General features: G+C 40.3%; 1 protein-coding gene across 1 annotated transcript in view; it reads right to left on the bottom strand.

Moving 5' to 3' along the window:
- The window catches only part of MAST2 (microtubule associated serine/threonine kinase 2), a 154,940-nt gene that overhangs the window by 54,342 nt on the left and 84,968 nt on the right, over positions 1–15,630 (bottom strand). The window lies entirely within an intron of this gene.

Genomic DNA, 15,630 nt, shown 5'->3' with positions numbered 1-15,630 from the left:
TAATACCTTTCTTGATTTTGATTTACTTTATAGAAATCTTAGACACTAAAAGTAGAAAATAGTATCAATAACTGTCCGTGAATCGCACTATCAAAAGAAAAAAAGAACTTTGATAATTAAGGAGGAAACTAATATAATACGCATGTAAGGTACATATATTAGCCAAGGTATTTGGTAAAGTTTTACCAAATGAGATTACATGAAGTATTCCTAGTTTATGGAAGAAAGGAAGTCATGAATGGCTATACAAAAACTGGCTGTAATTAAAATGCTGCTTCTTGTTTCAAGTAGTACCAGTAAAGGTCAAGGATTCCTACCTGAGAAAAGCATAGCAATTAAAATTTTCGAACACAGGTTAAACACACACCTCATCACCAAGGCTTCTGTGAGGAGTGGATTAATTTGAGGAGCTGGTTTGAGTTAAATGACAATGACACTGGGTGAGCTTTTTTGCACACGTCGGTCTTTAGAAGTCCCTCAGATTGTTATATTGCTCAGCAATATAATAGGTTTTATAGGTACCATACCTGCAAGAACCCTTTTGGCCAAGCCCCACCCTTACCTGCCCCACATTAAACATCATACATGACATCAGGTGCAAGGCAGGTAGTGCAGCTTAGCCACAAAGGCCTCACAAGCCAAATGTGACAGTGGTGGGGGCCTGCAGGCTGCTGTTTCACACCCCTGATTTTAAAGAAGAGCAAGTAAAAAACTATATGATCAGATGGGAATAAAAATCTAGGAAGATCTAGAACATTTGATATTTGCAAGTTTACATTGGAGGGTTTTTATTGGTAAGTCAAGGCACACCATTCTAACATGTTTACTTAGAAACCTAAAAAACGGAAATAATTTCTAATTTTGTGCATCAGTTACATTTTTTTAAACTTTTCATCAAAAAGGGATACCAGTTATATTGAAAGCACAGATAATAATACTCTGTTAAAAGAATTTAAACCATTGTGAGCATCTCTGATAAGAGTGGGTAGAGAAACAAGAGAAAATTAATGTACAAGGGGAAAAAAATCAAATGCTGGCCCCAGAACACAATTAATTTGTATCCTTTTGTTTGAAGACTCAATACTTCGACAGAAGGCACATTGGGATAACACATGCAAACGAAATGAGCTTTTAAACACCCCGATAATCATTTGTTGTTCTTTTGTGTCTCTGAATATTTTTATTTAAAGACAAGTTTACTGTTATTCAAGAGAAGCTAAAGCACATTAAGGAAAATTGATCGAGCTACCAACCATAACCTAAAGCACCATTAAGCTGCTGTTCTACCTCTTTGGTATACTTAAAATGTTCAGTAAAGTATCAAATTGCTCTTTTGAGTAAGAGAGTCCATTCAAAATATGTCTGCTACACCACATACAGTATGCAAATGTTGATCTTCAGTCTTGTGCTGTTAAGTCTCAGTTTATAAAATATATTCACAAAGTGTCTTCAAGTTAATGCTCTGCTTCAGATTCTCCAGCAACACATTTAAGAGATTAATTGGGGGCAAAGTAATCACAAAGAAATGGGGGGAAGAGGCCGATTTCAGACTCAAGCAATGGAACTGACAGTTGTGCCCTGAATATAGGATGGTCCAAGAAATAAACTTATTAGCGAAATAGTAGTTTTGCTGGAAGACTCCTGGAGAAAGGGCCCTATCCTCCTCCTCCTCCTCCTCCTCCTCCAACCAGTGGGGCCATGTTAGGTGCTAGCTGGCAAGAGTGGGGAAGCCTTCCCTGTCTCTCCACTGGCTCCCCCACTCCTCCATGTGTGACTGGCAGAAAGAGCTACTAGATAATGTCCTCTGTTCATTATTCCCATTGAGAGGAGAGGAAAAGCTGAGATAGAAAGAACATCAAGACAACTCATTTTACATGCTTTCCTCCTTCCTGTCTTTTTACTTGTGCACAGACATCCCCAAGTTGGGAAATGCAAGAGTCAGGCAGCATCTGTCAAGGAGCTACATTCTGTTTCAGGATTATTGACTGCCAGCTCAACTATTACAACATTTGAAAACTATTTGAGGTTCATCCTAATTATAACTTCCACTAATGTCACCTGTTTTATTATAAACTGCATTCTACATAATGCATATTTGGCAAAATTTACATGTTATGAAGGATTTTAAAAGCTTCCAATAATTTCAAAAAGCAAAACAGTAATTTAAGAGACCTGCAACAATACTGAATGTTACTATGGGGACAGAAAGCATAGGGAATTATTCGTGTTACATAGGGTTAACCATGCACTCCTGTAAGTAAAAATAACATTTGTTACATGTGTTTAAGAGTTCCCAAAGCATTCTTGAAACTCAACACTATGGAACACTGGCCTGAGATATTGTTGACATGATACTGCACCGCAGCTCTCTAACAGTGTTGGATCAACAAGGTATGAGAGCATTTACAGGAATAGGCGGAAGGAAAAGCAGGCATGCATATGCTGTAAAATGGATAATACTGCCTCCAATAAGGTTGTTTTCAGGCCAAGAACTTGTTTACCGATCACATAAAAGCTGTATCAAAATAGCTCCCACCATTTTGATCCCTACCTGCTTCACTCCAATTTATTTCTTGTTTTCAACAATGCTTGATATTTTCAGCATTAAAAACACAATGACTTCACAATGGGCTAATGTTTATGGAAGCAGCCATTTAAAAGCAGCTACTTTTAAGGGTTATTTAAAATAAAATGTTAGAAAGTAACCTGCATCTATAGTCCTCATTCTTATGAAGCACTACACCAGGGGTGTCAAACTCAAATTCATCGGGGGGCCGCATCAGCAGTTTGGTCACCCTCAAAGGGCCGGTTGTATCTGTAGGACTATGTAAAGTGGAGGTTTCCTGTGTAGAACGGCCAGCGCCGCTAGAGGGCAGACATTCTCTGGCTTGTAGGCTGCTGCGCATGTGGTGAAGAGGCGGCTTTCTTGTGTAAAAAAAAATAAGCGAGAATAAAAGGTGAAGGCTGGCGGCCGGTGGCGGCTACACGGGCCACATGACGAGGTCTGGTGGGCCGGATTCGGCCCACGGGCCTTGTGTTTGACACCCGTGCACTACACCATGCTTTAGCTCCTGTATGTGCACATACTGGAACGAGCCTGGGCAAAATCTTGGGCCTATGGGCTCCTCTTTCACTTTTTCCTTCCACACAGCTGAGAGAAGAGGTTTGTCAACATTACATTCAGTTTTCCCTAATCCCGGCTTGTATGCGAAGCAACATGATTCATCACAAATTCTGGTTGGTTGTGCAAGACAGCTTCATAAGCCATGATTTGCACTTGTTTTGAAACTGACTGGCGCTTGTAATAAACCATGACCCCCAGTTCCCACACAAGGCCAAGCTCAGAAGACATGTAGACACCCACAAATACACACAACCAGGCCTCAATGGATGGAACTGGCAGAAAGAATAGAGATGTGACGTACTATTCTGCTCCTACAACATCGTAAGTAAATGAATTCTTGCTCCTTGCTCCTTCCTTTGCGTTTCAATTTCTCAGACAGGATCCTACCAGTTGCAAACACAATAAATTCTCCCTACTATTGTTGCAGCAAACGTGAAAATCACATCTGTTGAACACTGAGAACCACAAAACAATTTCTTTATAGCTTTGGCATTGGACAACTAGCACATGCTTCAATAATCCAGTCCATGTCTTTAAAACAACGTCTTCACCTGGGTCCATGAAACTTTATTAATTGTTTAAACAGTCAGCATCCACCTATTCATAATGTCTTGTACACATACTGAAGAAAAAGTCTCCACATTTTCTTGCCTATGTCAGAGGAGGAGATGGAGAGGGCCTTCACTGTGAGATCATGCATGGTGTTATTGTCCCATAATACATTTCAAGATTGAAGGCTCATCACACAACTGCAGGAAACTCCAGCTATAACTAAGTTTGTTCCATCCCTTCAGGAACCCAGCTTGTAGTGACAAAAACATTGCAAATCTCAGGGAAGATCTTTCTTAACACTATTAAGAGAAAGTTTTCTTTATGAGAAATAGATATTTTGAAGATGAAAACAAATATTAATTTTTTTCTTTACAATGCAGCAAAGCATATAAGTCTAAAACTGACATGTTAATGAAAGCACCAGCTGCACAGCAACATTAACTAGATATGGGAGTTATAGCTCTAATTATAGTAATTTAGAGATGGAAGCAATTTTGTAAGCAATTGCACTACTGACAACAGGAATAATTAAGTCCTTCAAAATAGATAAGAACAAGAAAGCATCCAGGATAAGATTGCCTTCATACTCAGCAACAGTTTAAAAAGGTATCTTTGTTAGAATAAATGAACTAAGTGTTATCTGTTTGCATTACACTGTGCCACAAACAAGATTGGTCAATGTACTTCTTATTAATCTCTCTTGTACACTGTGAGTGAAGTAACAAATTAGTATCAAAGTAACTAAAGTATGCATTCTATAATGGGATGGAATTTGTGACAAAGGGAAGCCTTTCTAAGCCTGAGCTTAATGAATTTCAGCAGCCACTGCAAAGAATTGTTGTTCTTTTAGACTTTCACAGAGACTGTGCAATTTTGCTGTAGAAAGGTATCTTCACTGTATAATTACTGTGATTTTGGCTTTAGCACATCACTCCAAGCTCTGTAAATCCTGAACACCATATCAATTCAATAAACTTCAACTAATTATCTATTTAGCAACCATTCATTAACTGTGATGGTAGCATAACATCATAGGAGAAACCCTCCGGGATTAGCCCTCCACCTAATCCAGCATCTTGTTTCCACCAGTGAACCAGCCAAATACTTCCGGCAAGCCCACTAGCAGGAAATGAAGACAACAGCAGCTGGTTTTCAGAGCAGTGTTGCTTCTTAACCTGAGGGTTCCTCATAAGGACATGGCTAACAGCTGCTGAATAGGTTTATCCTCCCCATAAATGTGTCTAATCCTCCTTTAAATCCATATACACCAGTGGTGGTCAACATATTTTATGCATACATACATCATATTTGTATGCTTACTGCATGAAAAGTTACATAATTACAAACATATCGAAAGTTGTCATAATAAATAAAACATCCAAAAGTACACAACCAAGCTGAACAATTTCCACACACATCATAAGAAGGTCTAAAATAAAGATACAAAAGATTAATATCAATAACATCCACAACCCCCCTCACCCAACAAAACCCCCTAAACAATACCCGAGCCCAAGAGTCTGTTCAGCAGGCTCAGCTTTTGTAGGTGGAGTCAGTCTGGGCCCTGCCCTCCATGGCCAAGTGGAAAAGGGTCTGCAAGGCAGGGAGATTTTCCACTAGAAATATTCTTTTAGATATGCCTTATGTTCTTTGGTCAATCTGTCATGATACTTACAACAAATCTATATTGTTGTTATAAGACTACCAGTTTTTTTAAAAGTTAACCACAGCTACAAGAGATTCCCAAACCACATTTTAACAAGTTTCCCTAGCCAGGAAACCCAAACACCCACCAGTGCCCAGACCACTAGATGATTTCTGCGAATTTCTACAAAGGTATTACAAAGGTACACAGCTGAGGTAACATCAATTGGGACAGGTTTTCTATACCGCTTTAACTATATCACAAGCTCCAAATTCTGAAACTACAAAAAATCCTAGCTACAAATGGTCAGGGCTAAAAGGTGAAATCCCCCTTTTAAATACAAGCATGTACTGAAAGAGGGTTCAGCCTCAATCACGATAAATTCTCATTTGAACAAGATGCATTGTTGGGTATCCCTGCTAATGACAGAATAGGTCTTCACTTAAAGAGAAGGGAAAGGAGATCACTGTGAAATTGGGAGATGGGTTATTTAGGTTGATTTAAACCAGCGGGTGGCGCTGTGGGTAAAACCTCAGTGCCTAGGACTTGCCGATCGTATGGTCGGCGGTTCGAATCCCCGCGGTGGGGTGAGCTCCCGTCTTTCGGTCCCAGATCCTGCCCACCTAGCAGTTCGAAAGCACCCATAAGTGCAAGTAGATAAATAGGTACCGCTTTATAGCGGGAAGGTAAACGGCGTTTCCTGCGCTGGTGCTGGCTCGCCAGAGCAACTTCGTCACACTGGCCACGTGACCCGGAAGTGTCTCCGGACAGTGCTGGCCCACGGCCTCTTAAGTGAGATGGGCGCACAACCCTAGAGTCAGACACGACTGGCTCGTACGGGCAGGGGTACCTTTACCTTTACCTTTAAACCAGCTTAGTGCCTTCCACCCACACTTTGATCTTCAGTCCTAGTAACTGCAGTGGCAGAACTGTACCCTGCATTCTCCTCCCTTGTGCATCAGTCTCTATACCAATCCACACACAAGTATCACATATGGATATGTGCCAGAAATGTTTTATCCTACTATTTTCCTCAACCCACATACCCAAATCTCTCTTTTAATCGAACATCAAGTCACCCAAGGTATCCAGGTAATGATGGTTATACCATATAAGTAAGTATTTGCACTGCCAAACATTTCCTCATCCTATCTATCTTCAGGGACATATTACTTTTAACTTAATTTGTCCAAGAATAGGGCATAGGAAATCCCTACAATTTGACAAAAGTCTTTAGAAATTAGTTGTTAGGTTTACATTAGATACAGGCTGCATGTGTAAGTTAGACTGTGTTCACATTAGCATTCTTCATGGGGAGCGCCCACTGACTTTTAGGTTAATTCACATGCCTTCCACAGTAAAGTACTGTATTTTTCTGTGTATAAGACCATATTTCCCCCTATTTTTTCAAGTTTAAAATTGGGGGTCGTCTTATACACGGATAGTGCATATGGGGGGTTTCTTTATTTTGAGTCCCAAAAAATAGGAGTCGTGTTATACACAGGGGCGTATTATACACAGAAAAATACAGTATGTAAGCAACAACTTGTGCTCATTGAACGCATTTCACCTTCAACTGTCAGTATGAATAGTTCCACATTAGGGCAAACTCTTTTTTTTACAGCAGAGGGAACAAGTAGAAGTTAGAACCACCCTTCCTCCATTGCCTGTTCTAATTTTCATAGTGGCAAGCTGAGCTGACCAGCTCTATTCCAGAGCAATGACTTCAACAGCAACTGCTGCCTGCCTCTTCTCTTCCACTTACTGCAGAGGTAGCCCTGGAGGAATACAGCTATGCAAATGCAGCCTCAGTAAGTGTGTAATTTGAGATCTGAAGACTTCATAACTTTTGAGAGAATACCATCTGGTTTCAGAGAGCAGGAAATTGAAGCTGCTGTTTACATCATCAGTAACCCTGATGAAAAATCTAGTGGTGTAAGCTGTAAAACCTACAGTCATTTAAACAGAGATCAGTCTTCAACTGAAGGAAGTAACTCAAATTTGGACTTCTTCCACCACTCTCCTTTTTTAAAGACAGATGTTAAAAACTTATAATCATCACAACTCTCCTCCTATCTCCCTGCCTATGGCAGCAGGATCAATAGTGTCAAAACTACTATCTAATTTCTTTAAACATTTTTCTCCTGAAATGCTCATTATGTTACTTCTTTAATATAGTCTTCTAATAAGCGGGAGGCATGGTTAAGGTATACGCTGCAGAAATGTGAACTATTTTGCAACGCTCAGGCTTCAACATTGTATTTTCACATCATTTGCTCCTGCTTACAGGGAGCGTTTTCTAGTACTAGTAAAATATACAAGGTCCCCCCCCCAAAAAAAATCTTAAATGCAGCACACTTATGCCCACAGACCGCAGCCACATATACTTCTTCATTCAACTCTGAAGTACACATGGGGTACACTCAAGTACACTCTCACAGGGCATACTTGAGCACCACCACAACACATTCAGAAAAACCCCTCCAAGTGCCTGCCATTTCAAAGGAAGAGTAATATGACGGGTAGATCACCAGTGGCTATTGGAATTGGTAATGCAGAAATAAGGCAATCAAGGCAATACTAACTTATACAATGAGCCAGGCTACTGAAACATCTGCACCAGATGCTAAGAAATTTGCTTTAAAATATTTAATTACCGTAGCCTTGCAAAGCTTCCTGTGACTCTATGAATATACTATAGTTAAACTACAGCATATATGTTTATTCCACACACACACTTTGAGGCCACACCTAATGTGCAGTCTTTATTAATCAAACATGCCTCCTCCCCAGTCTATTTTGAAATTAATATTGATGGACCTTGCAGAAGACAAGGACTGTTCCTCCATGCTCACTGCTTACTCACTTGGAGCCAGCAGGTGAACAGGCAAGCCACAGTATGGAAGAAAAGCAGCAGGGTAAGGAAGCTTATGGGACGCAGGTGACGCTGTGGGTTAAACCATAGAGCCTAGGGCTTGCCAATCAGAAGGTCAGCAGTTCGAATCCCTGTGATGGGATGAGCTCCCGTTGCTCGGTCCCTGCTCCTGCCAACCTAGCAGTTCCAAAGCACGTCAAAGTACAAGTAGATAAATAGGTACTGCTCCGGCAAGAAGGTAAACGGTGTTTCCATGCACTTCTCTGGTTCGCCAGAAGTGGCTTAGTCATGCTGGCCACATGACCCAGAAGCTGTACGCCGGCTCCCTCGGCCAGTAATGCGAGATAAGCAGCGCAACCCCTAACGGTCAGGGGTCCCTTTACCTTTGTTGTTGTTGTTTAGTCGTTTAATCGTGTCCGACTCTTCGTGACCCCATGGACCAGAGAACGCCAGGCACTCCTGTCCTCCACTGCTCCCCGCAGCTTGGTCAGACTCATGCTGGTAACCTCGAAAACACTATCCAACCATCTCGTCCTCTGTCGCCCCCTTCTGCTTGTGCCCTCCATCTTTCCCAACATCAGGGTCTTCTCCAGGGAGTCTTCTCTTCTCATGAGGTGGCCAAAGTACTGGAGCCTCAGCTTCACAATCTGTCCTTCCAGTGAGCACTCAGGGCTGATTTCCTTCAGAATGGAGAGGTTTGATCTTCTTGCAGTCCATGGGACTCTCAAGAGTCTCCTCCAGCACCATAATTCAAAAGCATCAATTCTTCGGCGATCAGCCTTCTTTATGGTCCAGCTCTCACTTCCATACATCACTACTGGGAAAACCATAGCTTTAACTATACGGACCTTTGTTGGCAAGGTGATGTCTCTACTTCTCAAGATGCTGTCTAGGCCTGTCATTGCCCTTCTCCCAAGAAGCAGGCGTCTCTTAATTTCGTGGCTGCTGTCACCATCTGCAGTGATCATGGAGCCCAAGAAAGTAAAATCTCTCACTGCCTCCATTTCTTCCCCTTCTATTTGCCAGGAGGTGATGGGACCAGTAGCCATGATCTCAGTAGCCATGATCTTCAGACCATATTTTGCACTCTCCTCTTTCACCCTCAATAAAAGGTTCTTTAATTCCTCCTCACTTTCTGCCATCAAGGTTGTGTCATCTGCATATCTGAGGTTGTTAATATTTCTTCCGGCAATCTTAATTCCGGCTAGGGATTCATCCAGCCCAGCCTTTCGCATGATGAATTCTGCATATAAGTTAAATAAGCAGGGAGACAAAATGCAGCCTTGTCGTACTCCTTTCCCAATTTTGAACCAGTCAGTTGTTCCATATCCAGTTCTAACTGTAGCTTCTTGTCCCACATAGAGATTTCTCAGGAGATAGATGAGGTGATCAGGCACTCCCATTTCTTTAAGAACTTGCCATAGTTTGCCATGGTCGACACAGTCAAAGGCTTTTGCATAATCAATGAAGCAGAAGTAAATGTCTTTCTGGAACTCTCTAGCTTTCTCCATAATCCAGCGCATGTTTGCAATTTGCTCTCTGGTTCCTCTGCCTCTTCTAAATCCAGCTTGCACTTCTGGGAGTTCTCAGTCCACATACTGCTTGAGCCTTCCTTGTAGAATTTTAAGCATAACCTTGCTAGCGTGAGAAATTAGTGCAATTGTGCGATAGTTGGAGCATTCTTTGGCACTGCCCTTCTTTGGGATTGGGATGTAGACTGATCTTCTCCAATCTTCTGGCCACTGCTGAGTTTTCCAAACTTGCTGGCATATTGAGTGTAGCACCTTAACAGCATCATCTTTTAAAATTTTAAATAGTTCAGCTGGAATACCATCACTTCCACTGGCCTTGTTATTTGCAGTGCTTTCTAAGGCCCATTTGACTTCACTCTCCAGGATGTCTGGCTCAAGGTCAGCAACCACACTACCTGGGGTATATGAGACATCCGTTTCTTTCTGGTATAATTCCTCTGTGTATTCTTGCCACCTCTTCTTGATGTCTTCTGCTTCTGTTAGGTCCTTTCCACTTTTGTCCTTTATTATGGAAATCTTTGTACGAAATGTTCCTTTCATATCTCCAATTTTCTTGAACAGATCTCTGGTTCTTCCCATTCTATTGCTTTCCTCTATTTCTTTGCATTGCTTGTTTAAGAAGGTCTTCTTGTCTCTCCTTGCTATTCTTTGGAAATCTGCATTCAATTTCCTGTATGTTTCACGATCTCCCTTGCATTTTGCTTGCCTTCTCTCCCCCGCTATTTGTAAGGCCTCATTGGACAGCCACTTTGCTTTCTTGCATTTCCTTTTCATTGGGATGGTTTTCGTTGCTGCCTCCTGTATAATGTTACGAGCCTCCATCCATAGTTCTTCAGGCACTCTGTCCACCAAATCTAAATCCTTAAACCTGTTCCTCACTTCCACTGTGTATTCATAAGGGATTTGACTTAGATTGTATCTTACTGGCCCAGTGGTTTTTCCTACTTTCTTCAGTTTAAGCTTGAATTTTGCTATAAGAAGCTGATGATCTGAGCCACAGTCAGCTCCAGGTCTTGTTTTTGCTGACTGTATAGAGCTTCTCCATCTTTGGCTGCAGAGAATATAATCAATCTGATTTCGATGCTGCCCATCTGGTGATGTCCATGTGTAGAGTCGTCTCTTGTGTTGTTGGAAAAGCGTGTTTGTGATGACCAGCTTGTTCTCTTGACAGAACTCTATTAGCCTTTGCCCTGCTTCGTTTTGATCTCCAAGGCCAAACTTGCCAGTTGTTCCTTTTATCTCTTGACTCCCTACTTTAGCATTCCAATCCCCTATAATGAGAAGAACATCCTTCTTTGGTGTCACTTCTATAAGGTGTTGTAAGTCTTCATAGAATTGGTCAATTTCAGTTTCTTCAGCACCAGTAGTTGGTGCATAAACTTGGATTACTGTGATGTTAAAAGGTCTGCCTTGGATTCATATCGAGATCATTCTATCATTTTTGAGATTGCATCCCAGTACAGCTTTTGCCACTCTTTTGTTGACTATGAGGGCCACTCCATTTCTTTTACGGGTTTCTTGCCCACAGTAGTAGATATGATGGTCATCCGAACTGAATTCACCCATTCCCGTCCATTTTAGTTCACTGATGCCCAGGATGTCAATATTTATTCTTGCCATCTCATTTTTGACCACCTCCAACTTACCCATGTTCATGGTTCTTACATTCCAGGTTCCTATGCAATATTTTTCTTTACAGCATTGGACTTTCCTTTCGCTTCCAGGCATATCCGGAACTGAGCGTCCTTTCGGCCCTTTACCTTTAAGGAAGCTTAAAATACTGGCAATGAGCCTCATAATGGGGTATGGGCCTTGGCAGATGCCCAATGATGCCAACTCATGATATCAGCATTTCTGTGCTCTGTTGCCTACTTCTACTCACCCTCTGTTTCCTTCTAAACGGGGCCTATATGTGGAGCTTTTATTTAAAAAGTACGGTAATTCTGGTGCAGGTAGGGATGGAGATGTAATCTGATTGAGCTTTGTTCCACATTCAGCTGTCTCTTGCATTAAGCACCCTCTTTGACACAAGATGCTCATGCATCTTTTTTTTAAAAAACAACAACACCCCAACTAATTATACTAAAAATGTATTTAGCGCATGTATATATACATATGAATCATCAAACCAATTTCTTTGTGAAGGAAATCGCCCTAATCAACCTTAACAACGTGTTCAATTCAGAGATGTCTACAGAAGTGTACAAGCTCAGAATCTCTCTGGCTCTCTTCTTACACATACATTGATGTATTGAACCTTTATATCTCTATTAGCAAATCTCATCAATTGTGTCACCTAATTTTGAAATATTTAAACAGGTGAAATTCTGAAATACTTAAACAGGTGTTCCTTCCCACTCCATAAGCTTCTATGGTTCCCATTATTTTGCTTTGATAATGGGACACTTATATCAAGGACTCCAGTCCTCAAACCTTTGTTAGGAGCCTAATTTCAAATCTTTGTTTAAAAAAATTGAGAAAGTTTGATTGCTATATTCCCAGGGCATATTAATTCACTGAATCTGCCAACATAAGCTGATTTGTAGTTATAATTGCAGAGTTTAATACTACTATAATTCATCGTTTTGTGAAACCTAGAGCTTCCTTCCAGTTATTAACTCCTACAGTAACAGTCACCAACTCAGCCAGTTCTTTAGCTATTTAAGTACTTAACAGATTAAGCTTGTGCAATGTCCCCATTTTCTGCATATATTGCATTATTTGACATTATACACACATCACATGCATAATATGAATTTTACATGCATTACACATGCATAAAATGAGAGCACACAGTAACGGTTGGTAATCAAACAGAACCAGGGAATAACCTCAGACCAAGGAGACATAATTAGAAAAAAAGTCAAAATAGAAAATTATTCACTTCACTACCAAAAGAAAATAAATTGCTCTGTTGGCCCTTGCGTGTAAATTACTGTATAAGTCCTCATATTACATGCAAAGATAGCTGTGTGAACTTAGGATGTTGTGGGAAATGCAAACTTATGTATACAGAAATTTGTTTTTGCCTCCAAAAAATACAGGCTTCATATGGAAAACTTAAGGCAAGCAATTATGTCCTTGTTTCACTTACATCCATGTTAACACACACACACACACACACACACACACACACACACACACACACCATGGATAGCTCTGTTGGTAGAGCATAAGACTTTGCCTCACATTGGGCAAAAAGATTCCTGCACTGCAGCGGGTTGGGCTGGATGGCTCTCATGGTCTCTTTCAACTCTTCAATTCTATCATTCTATGAAGTTAGTGCTTAAAGGCCTTTCTAGTCACCCAACAGTTCCATCTGGATTACTAGAGCAGCAGTAGCTAGCATCTACTGCTATATCTACAATACACAGTCTCCATGCAATGGTTAAATGGAATCTCTAAGTTCAAGGAATTATGCCACTGAAGAGGAGGCCAATTGCCCTAATGCCCCATTTGTGGGCTTTCTGAAATCATCTGGTTGGCTGCTGTGGGAAGAAAGATGTTGGACTAGATGGAATTTTGGTTGACCCAGCATAGCACTTCTTGTGTTCTTATACAGAAGGGTGAGTAAGGTGTTGGGGAGGTAGATGTGCATGTCAGACATGGAATAAACGTAAATCAATAAACAAACAAACAAACAATGCAGTGAGATGGCATTTGCAGTCTTGCTACTATGAAAGACTAAACTTTTAATGAGTAGTCTCTCAAAGAGTTTAGCACACACTACTTTGTATATGCTTTAAGTTCTAAAAAAAAACCCCCCACCAAAATCATTATGCTGTGCACTAATTATGTGTTCTATTAGTTCACCTGGCAACCTGGATATTAGCATAATTATAACATACATGGACACAGCACTGCAAATAACAACCTGGTGCACCTGTGTGTATGAATGTAGGACAGGAAGATAAAGAGTACAAGTGTGTAAGAGAGGGAATGAACTTTTCAAGTGCCATCTATTACTGGGGGGGGGGGGAATGTAAACAAGCTCATTTTATGAAACATGGATTGATTGTAGCTGAGCATTTCTTTAAAAAATATTGCCTGGAAAGGCCTTTTTCAGGATTGAACCTTAAATTCTGATTCTAAAATGGATGGCATTTTCTAATCTCTCTAGATTTGGGGAGGATTCTGGATTCTTTTCATGCAAAATGAAGCCCAAGGTGTTTTCCACTTATCTATTCGATATGAGGAAGTAATATAAAATATGGAAGTATGCCAAAGGCATTGCAGAAAACAATATCCCAGGCAAAATATGTATCACAATATACCAAGCTGGAGGTTACTTAATACCGAAAGATGATAGAAGCCAGTTTCTGTGCCAAAATGATATACACTAGGCTGGCAGTGAGATAGCCTAATTCTACCATCAATGAGGGGGAGTATATGTTGCTGGAACTACAACTCACATTCTTCCTGACTACTGACCACCCTAACAGAGGATGGGGCAAGTTTATCCACTTATCTGAGGTATTCGCAGTCTACTTTAAGAGTCCTAGGGTGGTAAACTCTAAAAACTACAAACAATAACAATGTAACAAAATTAATTGATCAGAATCATAAAATTAATAATAGTCACAAATAAACAGGCAGCAGAACTGAAGATAAAATATCACCAGGCACTTCATCCCTCCCCAGAATCCTGGGTAAAAAGATGCATCCGACAACCACATCATGAAACCAGCAACAAGAAGCTGCCAGCTTTAAAAAACAAAATACCAAACTATGTGGCAATAATGACAATAGCCTCTTCCACCAGACATGTGATGTAGACATTTAGATCAAACTATGTGGGTTTTTTAAAAAGAACTATTTCACTTACATTGCTAACACTGGAAATGAATTTCTCTCTGCACATTTGAAACCACATTAAAGCAGTAATTATTGTGAACTTGAATATTGAGGCTATAATCCAACTTGTGGCTCCAGAGGAGCCCAAATGAAGTCAATGGGGCTCCATGGAGTAAGCAGCTTAAAGAACACACGCTGAATTTAAAACTGAACTCCCCCTCCCCTGAGCATACTAATACAAAGGGCTAAAGCCAAGTGCCTTATTGTTTTCTATTCAAAAATGTTGCAAATTATCCACATGAAAAGTACTTTGACCTATATTAGTATTCACAATGAAAGGATGGATATAAAGCATAAGAGGATATAGTGAGCAAGGTCCACAACAGAGATGCAGGCCAGTAGACACCTCTTCCTTTAAAAAAAAAAAAAAAAGTTATAGAATTCTTGAAATCTTTACACAGCACATCCTTTGCAGACTTCCTTTGCTACATTTTAAAATTCACAGATTCTTCCTGGTATAAGATTCCAGTATTATCATGTCATTAAGACCACCATGTCAATGTGATCCAGTCTTGGTTACACAGTTTACTTGTTTACCTGCTCACACCCTTCTTGCTTCATAGCAAAATTTAAACTTCGCTCCAACCACACACTACAAAGTAGGAGGTAATTAATGGATCCAATCTTCTTTACTGCAGCTTGAAGAGGAATATTCCTACTGCTAAGAGTTCTTGAAGGTTCTAGAGTGTTACCAAGGAAAAATACGGGAACCCCACCCCACTGAAAAATTCAACTGGCAAAACATCTGAAATTTTAAAAAATAAAGGGACAGATCCCAAATCTTACCACAAGTTTGCCACTGCCTAGGATTTAAGACAACAAAATAATTGATATAATTTACTAGTAGTAATATAATTTACTAGTAGTAATACTAGCACTCTGCAGCTGATGTAGGCTCCTACAAGTAGTAACACTATATCTCTTTGAATGCATTTTGGATTAAGATTCAGATCAAAATAGAAATTAAAGATATCCAAAGCACTTAAGATCCAAGTTTGACATGCTGAGGTTCATTTCACCACTACAAAAAAATGTTAATCTATGGATC

This window comes from Podarcis cretensis (assembly GCF_951804945.1).
Source record: "Podarcis cretensis genome assembly, chromosome: 6".
Lineage (NCBI taxonomy): Eukaryota > Metazoa > Chordata > Lepidosauria > Squamata > Lacertidae > Podarcis > Podarcis cretensis.
This window is presented reverse-complemented; position numbering and strand designations above follow the sequence as displayed.